General features: G+C 37.9%; 1 pseudogene; it reads left to right on the top strand.

The window, feature by feature from the left end:
• The first annotated feature begins 3431 nt into the window (after positions 1-3431).
• Positions 3432-4362, top strand: LOC131819494 (glyceraldehyde-3-phosphate dehydrogenase-like; annotated as a pseudogene).
• The last annotated feature ends 5159 nt before the right edge of the window (positions 4363-9521 follow it).

Below are 9521 nucleotides of genomic sequence, written 5' to 3'. Positions count from 1 at the left end.
GAAAGGGGAATGCAAGTTGGTGCAGCCTCTTTGGAGAACAGTGTAGAGATTCCTCAAGAAATTAAACATAGAACTTCCCTATGACCCTGCCATTGCATTACTGGGTATTTACCCCAAAGATACAGATGTTGTGAAAAGAAGAGCCATCTGTACCCCAATGTTTATAGCAGCAATGGCCATGGTTGCCAAACCAAGATGCCCTTCAACGGGCGAATGGATAAGGAAGATGTGGTCCATATACACTATGGAGTATTATGCCTTTATTAGAAAGGACGAATACTCAACTTTTGTAGCAACATGGATGGGACTGGAAGAGATTATGCTGAGTGAAATAAGTCAAGCAGAGAGAGTCAATTATCATATGGCCTCACTTATTTGTGGAGCATAACAAATAGCATGGAGGACAAGGGGTGTTAGAGAGGAGAATGGAGTTGGGAGAAATTCGAAGGGGAGGTGAACCATGAGAGGCTATGGACTCCGAAAAACAATCTGAGGGGTTTGAAGTGGTGGGGGGGTGGGAGCTTGGGGTACCGGGTGGTGGGTATGATGGAGGGCACGGATTGCATGGAGCACTGGGAGTGGTGAAAAAATAATGAATACTGTTTTTCTGAAAATAAATAAATTAATTTATTAAAAAAAAGAAGTGTGAAGATTATTAAGACTTTGTTAATAAAATGCATCAAACAAAGCTTGAGACAAATATGCAGTCCTTCATAGTGTTAGTTACGGGACAGTTTCTTTTAGAATTAGACATGAGAGACTAATTATAATATACTTCTAATCCATTATTTAAAGATTCCAAAAACAAATATCAACTCTACTCACATCTTAATTTTTTAAAGAATAACAGGTTACAGGTACCTGGGTGGCTCAGTGGGTTGGGCCTCTGTCTTTGGCTCAGGTCATGATCTCAGGGTCCTGGGATCCAGCCCCGAGTCGTGGCTCTCTGCTGTCGGGGGCCTGCATCTCTCCCACCCCTCCCTGCCTCTCTACCTGGGATCTCTCTCATTTTCTGTAAAAACAAATAAATAAATCTTCAAAAACAAACAAAAAAGAAAAAAAAAATAAATGCTGTGAGGGAGTAGTAAGAACTGTGTCACAGAGAGCAATCTTAGTGCTTTGCTTTCTGGGATCCCCACCTTGCGTGTTCACCCATCTTCTAAATCTTAGAGTCCGACAGGCCAGTGGCATATCCAGTAACAGCTTTGCAATTCTGGGGACTTACTTCTTGATGTATGAAAATGTTTATCATGTCGTTGGATCTCAGCTGCTAAATATGAATATATAGTATATATATCCAATACTTGTATGAATATATATATATTTGATATTCTGGGATTACTGGGTCTTTTTAAGACTGATGCACCTTCTGGCATGCCTGCCTGGCTCAGATTTGTTTTAGAGAAAGAGGGAGAGAGAGAGTGTGCGCACATGCACAGTGTGGGGGCGGGGTAGAGGGTGCTGGTGAGAATCTCAAGAAGATTTCCAGATAATGGAGCCCTGCTCAGGGCTTGATCTCTAGACCCTAAAATCATGACCTGAACCTAAACCAAGAGTGGGAGGCTTAAGTGATTTAGCCATCTAGGCATACCTCCCTCTCAGCATTTGAAGTGTAGAACTGGGAAGAAATAGAGTTCTCCCCCTTTATTGTGAAAAGAGGATTAAAAAAAAATGGTTGTTGACCTCGTGTTTGGGATATGGAATTATAATACCACAGCACACATACAGTAAGCTGCTTACTTACAGTAAGTAAGTAAGGAGCCAAGGTACAGAAAACATAACCTTTTTTTAAGGACCGAGTCAAGTTGTCAGCTGACTCTGTGATTTCATCTCTGATATCCTGGATGTCTTTATAAAATAGAAACTGTCAAACACTATTTTAAAAACTGCATCTCGTATGGACTAGAAGGAAACAACTTCAAATGTACCAAGTTGCTGGAGGGGGGAGAAAATAATAACAAAATAAAAATCAAAGGAAAGCAAGTGCATATACTGCACACACTCACCAATAACAACAAAACCCAAATCAAAATCCCCCAAAGTTCCCATTCAGAACATACTTATAGCCTGCACTCATTAGATCATCCAAGCAATTAAATAATAATAATACAATGTCAAATCAAACAACATGGGATGCCTGGGTGGCTCAGTTGGTTTAGCCTCTGCCTTCGGCTCAGGTCATGATCCCAGGGTCCTGGGGTCCAGTCCAACCTCAGGCTCCTTGCTCAACGGGGAGCCTGCTTCTCTCTCTGCCTTTGCCTGTCTCTCTGCCTGCTTGTGCTCTTTCCCTGTCTGACAAATAAATAAATTAAATATTTTTTAAAATCACACAACACAATACACATTTACTACAAAAGAAATTAGTGTTATAATCAGTGTGAGAATGTAATATAATTAGTGTTTGGATGCTCAAAAAAAGTCATACACTCAGCAAACATAAATAATATGTATGAAACAAAAAATAAGCAGTCATAAATAAGAATGATAAATAAGTGAAAGAGTAAATTAAGAAACCAGAATTTAAAAAAAAAAAAGAAACCAGAATTTTTTCTGATAAAAATTGTTTAATGGTGTGCCTGGGTGGCTCAGGGGGTTAAGCCGCTGCCTTCGGCTCGGGTCATGATCTCAGGGTCCTGAGATCGAGGCCCGCATCGGGCTCTCTGCTCGGCAGGAGCCTGCTTCCCTCTCTCTCTCTCTGCCTGCCTCTGTCTGCTTGTGATCTCTCTCTGTCAAATAAATAAATAAAATCTTTAAAAAAAATAAAAATAAAAAATAAAAAAATTGTTTAATGAATGGACAAGTCTCTAAATAGTATTAGCCTTGTGTGACCTACATAATGAAAGTTACCTCTAAACCAGCATAAAGAAATTTTTATATATGCAACTTCATGCCTTGTTTCAGAATTCCCACAAAAGATATAAAAGATATTCAAATTAAAAAAAATAACATCGGGGGTGCCTGGGTGGCTCAGTGGGTTGAGCTGCTGCCTTCGGCTTGGGTCATGATCTCAGGGTCCTGGGATCGAGCCCCGCATCGGGCTCTCTGCTCAGCAGGGAGCCTGCTTCCCTCTCTCTCTCTCTGCTTGCTTCTCCATCTACTTGTGATTTCTCTCTGTCAAATAAATAAATAAAATCTTAAAAAAAAAATCGTCAACATTTGAAGGAGAATAAGCAAGATGGTTCCAGAAATGATAGTTTCCTAAGATATAAAATTTAAAGCAAGTCACAAGCAGGGAAAAAAAAATACATATATATATATATATGATATAATCTTTTATCTGGTCATATCAGAGTGAAACTGAAAAATAATGAAGATTAAAAGATTAAGTGGCAAAATTCATCATCAAAAATACACAACAGGCTCTCTTCTCTTCCCTGTTCAAAAGCCGCATCTTCAGGTGCAGTGCCAGCCAGCCTTGTGCCCAAGACAGAATGGTGAAAGTTGCGGTGAACGGATTTGGTTGTATTTGGTGCCTGGTCACCAGGACTGCTTTAATTCTGGCAAAGTGGATATTGTCGTCATCAATGACCCTTTCATTGATCTCAACTACGTGGCCTACATATTCCAGTATGATTCTATCCATGGCAAATTCTACGGCACAGTCAAGGCTAAGAACGGGAAGCTTGTCATTAATGGAAAGTCCATCTCCATCTTCCAGGAGCAAGATCCCACCAACATCAAATGGTGCGATGCTGGTGCTGAGTATGTTGTGGAGTCCACTGGGGTCTTCACCACCCTGGAGAAGCCTGGAGCTCACTTGAAGGGCGGGGCCAAGAGGATCATTGTCTCCGCTCCTTTTGCTGATGCCCCCATGTTTGTGATGGGTGTGAATGATGAGAAGTATGACAACTCCCTCAAGATTGTCAACAATGCCTCCTGTATCATCAACTGCTTGGCTTCTCTGGTCAAGGTCATCCATGACAACTTTGGCATCATGGAGGGACTCATGACCACCTACCTTGCCATCACTGCCACCCAGAAGACTATGGACTGCCCCTCTGGGAAGCTGTGGCATGATGGCTGAGGGGCTGCCCAGAACATCATCCCTGCTTCCACTGGTGTGGCCAAGATTGTAGGCAAAGTCATCCCTGAGCTGAATGGGAAGTTCACTGGCCTAGCCTTCCATCCCTACCACCAATGTGTCTGTTGTGGATCTGACCTGCTGCCTGGAGAAAGCTGCCAAATATGATGACATCAAGAAGGTGGTGAAGCAGGCATCAGAGGGCCCCCTCAAAGGCTTCTTGGGGTAGACTGAGGACCAGGTTGTCTCCTGTGACTTTAACAGTGACACCCACTCTTCTACCTTCAATGCGGGGGCTGGCATTGCTCTCAATGACCACTTTGTCAAGCTCATTTCCTGGTATGACCATGAATTTGGCTACAGCAACTGGGTGGTGTATGGTCCACATAACCTCCAAGATGTAAGAGCCCCCTGGACAACCAGCCCTAGCCAGAGGAAGAGGAAGAGAGAGGCCCTCAGCTGCTGGGGAATCCTTGTCCTAATTTATTCCCCAGAACACTGAAAATCTCCTAAACTCCACTGTTTTCATCCCAGACCCCTGAAGAAGGGGAGGCGTTTGGGGATCCCTACCTTGTCATGTACCGTCAATAAAGTATACTATAAACAGCCCCCTCCCCAAAAAATACACAACATACTTTGTATTGTCAACGATGGTATCTTGGAAGTACTGAGGGTAAATAATAGTCAACTTCAAGTTTAAAATTTAGTGGACATATCATTCAAGGTGAAAGTGGACATATCATTCAAAGTGAAAGCAAAATAAAGGTAGTTTTAGAGTACATGAAGATTTTAAAGCTTAAAAACACACTATATAATTTTAAAATAATTTCTTTTAGGAGAAAGTAAAATCCGAGAATGTTATGAAAGAAATGCAAAAAAAAAAAGTAAATGATTAAATATTAGTAAATCTTACTGTTTAATAACAAAATTGTTATTATTGAGTTTGATTTTTTAAAAAAGTAAAAAAACCCAACACTTTATAACATGTAAATAGATGAATCTGAGGACAGGGAATTTTGGAAATAAACATGCTACAAGTAATATACACTTGTTAGGTTACACTGGTTATGTTTAAAATGGCATTCAGGAGATTATAAAAATCAATTCTGCTACTTCAAAATTATCTGAAGGAAGTAAATGTAGAAACTTTCTCAATACAATAGAAGGCAGAGGACACCAGGCTGGCTCAGTTGGTGGGGCATGTGACTCTTTATCTCAGGGCTTTAAATTCGAGCTCCATGCTGGGAGGAGAGATTACTTAAAAATGAACTCTTCAAAAAAAAAAAAAAAAAGAAAAGAATTGAAAGACGGGACAACAATGGAAAAAAAAATCAGTAGTCAAAAATTAAACAAACATAGTGCTAAGTATAAATATATAAATAACTATAAAATTATTGATAATCTATAGAAATAGATTAACAGACTACTTGAAGAAATAAAAATCTAGCTGAATACTTTAAAAACATTCTGTTTTAATTTTTTAATTTATAGGATGAGATTGGGGGGAATGAAAATCTATGGAACACACAAAAGAAAACTGGTACAAAATTATAACAGCAGAGACAAGATATAGTTAATGAAAAATGTGCTAATTTCAGCATATTAAACTTTTAAGAAGCAGCTAAGTTATCCTTAAACTAATTTTATAACATTAAATGTATTTATTTGTAAATAAGAAATGTCAAATTATGATTACATGTATTTGCTGGGGATTTTGGTCAGCTTATGATAAAATACATATATTTTTAAAATATATTTTATTGAAAATGAATATTTATAAGCCTTTTTTCTCAACTACATTTCATTTCCTGGATAATCAAGATAATTTTTAGGGATGTATTATGACTAGGGTGCTCATATAATTTATTATCTAAGCCGGAATACCTTTGACAGTGAAAGCAAAAACTGTTAATTACACTGGGACAATTTGAACTATCCAAGATTTATTACCATCCTGTTTTTAACTCTCATGGCTGGAATTTAGAGCACTTTTAATAACTTTAGAAATCCACTTTGTGGCTTGTTTACTAATTTTTTTAAATCGTGCCATTTATTTCAAAGATCAGCCTTGGTTTAAACATTTTATATTTAGAAGTGTTGTGACTCTGTTTTAGTTAGAATTTCTGACTTTTTTGTAGATGTTAGTCTTCTTGAACATCTTTGAAATTACTTCTTTTCAAGTCATTATCCACTTGTAAGATGAACTTCTCTTATATGCTTTTTTGGCGTTTTCATCTAGGATTAAAGATTACTGAGCTGGTACGTATAGTCTCATGAATAAATTTAATGTTTTACAGTGGCCTAATAAATGTGTTTGAAATTACAAACACTTCAGAGATGATTTTGAAAAGTACTAACATGAACAATAATAATTTAAGTTCAGACAGTTCCTTAATACCATGAAACTCACTTACAGCAGCAAATAATTAGTGAACTCTCACACCAGGGAAGTGGAAGCAAAAACTGTCATTTTGAGGAAAGTATTTTTTCACCTTGTAAAATTGCCAGGTGGCCTACTCTGTTCCCTGCTTACATAAATGTTTAACAATTACATGTGGCTTTGAAGAAGCATTGTCTTTAAACTTTGTATTTTTACTAGTTGTTAAGCTTGCAGAATGTGAAAATACACTGCCTAGGTGACTTTGCGAATTTGCTATCACTTATGTCCACATGTACAGGGAGACAGTCTCCTCTACCTGGTTCCCTCTGAAGGGTGAAATTTCCAAAGCTCCTCAGAGACTGTCCATTCTGAGCTCTCTTGGGGGAGTTGCATTAACTGATCTCCTGAACATTGTGAGGCGGCCAATTCTAAAATCATTCCTTAGATCAGAGCTTTTAGAACCTTTTGTTTTCCTTTGAAAATTTAATCCTCTCTTCGGATGGGATCTACATGTAACTTTTTGATGTTTTCCTTACTTTCAGTCGTGCTCAGGTTTATCAAGCCGGGCTGCCTTAGACATTTACTGTGCTGCTTGCAAAAATGAGTGCCCCATTTGAGTGAAATACTGCTAGTACTTTATTTGTCTTTGCACAACAGTAGGATCCTGAACTATAGTTTAGATCATATCATTTCCCCTTTCCAAAATTTTTCTGACTTCCCAGAAATAATTGCAAATTTTTCAAGAGAAAAGCCTGCAATCTGATAGCAATCTCTCTTTTCTCTTTCATTTCCTGCCCATCTTCCAACACTGCCACCACACACTATCAACCAAACATGTTATAGACAAAGTTATAAACTTTGCGAAGAGTACTCAGATTTATTTTACCTGTGTAATGTCTCTTTGAGGAAATAGTCCAGATGCTGTCTCATTGTGTCTTCTGTGAGTTTCCAGTAACTTAGGACCTCTATCTTCAAGAAGTTATGATTTGTTCTAAATTACAAATGATTAGACATGAGAGTTTCTTCTCTTCCCATTCATTCTGGGGAATTAGAAAGATTATGTAGAATAGGGACAAATGATTTTATTATATTATTATTATATTATAATTGTATTAGCCTATTATTACTATGTCATGGTTTATCTTAATAATTCTTTTTTTTTTTAAGATTTTATTTATTTCTTTGACACAGAGAGAGAGATCACAAGTAGGCAGAGCAACAGGCAGAGACAGAGGAGAAGTAGGCTCCCTGCAGAGCAGAGAGCCAGACGCGGGCCTCAATCCCAGGACCCTGAGATCATGACCTAGCCAAAGGCAGAGGCTTTAACCCACTGAGCCACCCAGGCACCCCTATCTTAATAATTCTTAATCAGATCTCAATCCCTGATTCAACTGAAGAACAAAGGATGTCATTTCCAGGTTTAAGGCCCGTAAAATATCTAAAGACTCCTTCAGACTCTACCAGGCACCCGCCTAGGAGTGCTGACTCCACACAGCTGTGTTCTGGCCATTGTCATCTGCTTGCCTCTTCCCTCAGCCAGCACAGTTGCTGACTCTCAGTCAGCCATAGGCAACTGGCATCTCTCAACGTTGTGTTGTGTGGCATCATCATTTTCACTTACATCCTTTGCCTCAGAGGCAGAATTTGGATAATTCGAGCAGAGACATGTAGACTTTCATGAATTTGGACTGGCAAAAGAATGTGGTTTTAATGGAGCACATTTTCAAAAGAAAAGCAGAACACATGTTCTGCAGCTGAACTTCACAGAGACCCTGGTTTAATGAAACAGTAGTAGCCACCTCTTCTATAGTCCCTCAGTAGCAACAAATGGTGGCACCAACGGGAGAAAAATATAACCTTTCACACTTTTTTTTTTCATTTTTAATATAAATCTATTACTTTTGGGGGAAAAAGGAATTGAGGAAATTATAATTCCCTAAAACCACTGTAAAAGGGGAAAAAGCAAAGTAATAAAATTATAGCTTCTATTTAATTCTCTGACACAGTCTCCATGTTAAATATATGATTTTTCATGAAAAAAAAAACATATAAGTTTAAGCATAGACTCCTAATCTCTATTCTTAATACTGTATCAGCAGCCCCATATATAAATAATCTCTTATTTCCTTGGGGACTAATTGGGGATTGTCTACTTGTCTGGCCGGCGGAGAGTAGGTCACACATTTTGTTTCAAGACTTGGTTTTATAATTCTTTTCATGGAAGAATTTGTGTTTTTGTTCAGGTTTATTTATAAAGGGACTGTAGACAAATTAATGAAGTCCCATAACTCAGTGTCATACTGGCTGAGGAGTGTGAGGAGTGTGACCAAGTTTACTTCCTCTGCTGAAATTGTTGGGTGTGTCTGTCAATTTAAGGAAAGAAAAGTGGGTAAATCAATGGGTATCCCTGTTATTGTTCATATTGTTGTTAATTTGAGGATAAGTGGAGAAGAATCAGGGCCAGTATTTAGACCTTCTATTAGTACTAGAGTATATGTAGCCTGTGTGGAGAAGATTGCCTCCATATAGATGCTCGTTAGAATCTCAATTCTAACACTCGTGTGTTAGCCTGTGTGGAGAAGATTGCCTCCATATAGATGCTCGTTAGAATCTCAATTCTAACACTCTTTTTCTACTTCCTATAAATTCTGTTTCCAAAATGCCCTTGGAATGACTTTTACTGTTTTATTGCTTCCTCATTCATGAGTTAAGTACAATTTTGATGCAGGCAGCTTTTATATTTGAATGAGATTAATGTTTTTCACTTTTGAAAAATATTCTTTAACACATCAATGGAACCTAGGATTCAGAAAAATATTATATTCTAGTCTAAAAAAAACAAATTCTCAGAAGTCCAGTATAACACCAAATAATTGGTAAAAAGTTAAGAATTTGACAAAAGACATTATGTCCCATATACCTTGTAAAATGAAAAACTGCATAGATCATATCAAGTCAGAGTTAAACTATATCTTAATATAGCCTTGATTTGTATCTTTGTAACAATGTTATTGGGAAACAAGTTTCTGCTCTAGGATGAGCAGCATATGGCTGGTTTATTAGTATTACTGTTTCATTCTTTATTAAAGATTTATTTATTTATTTATTTTAGAGAGAGAG

The sequence above is a fragment of the Mustela lutreola genome, chromosome 1 (assembly GCF_030435805.1).
Source record: "Mustela lutreola isolate mMusLut2 chromosome 1, mMusLut2.pri, whole genome shotgun sequence".
In the NCBI taxonomy this organism is placed as follows: Eukaryota; Metazoa; Chordata; class Mammalia; order Carnivora; family Mustelidae; genus Mustela; species Mustela lutreola.
Note: the sequence above shows the minus strand (reverse complement) of the source record. Positions and strands in the feature narration are given on the sequence as shown.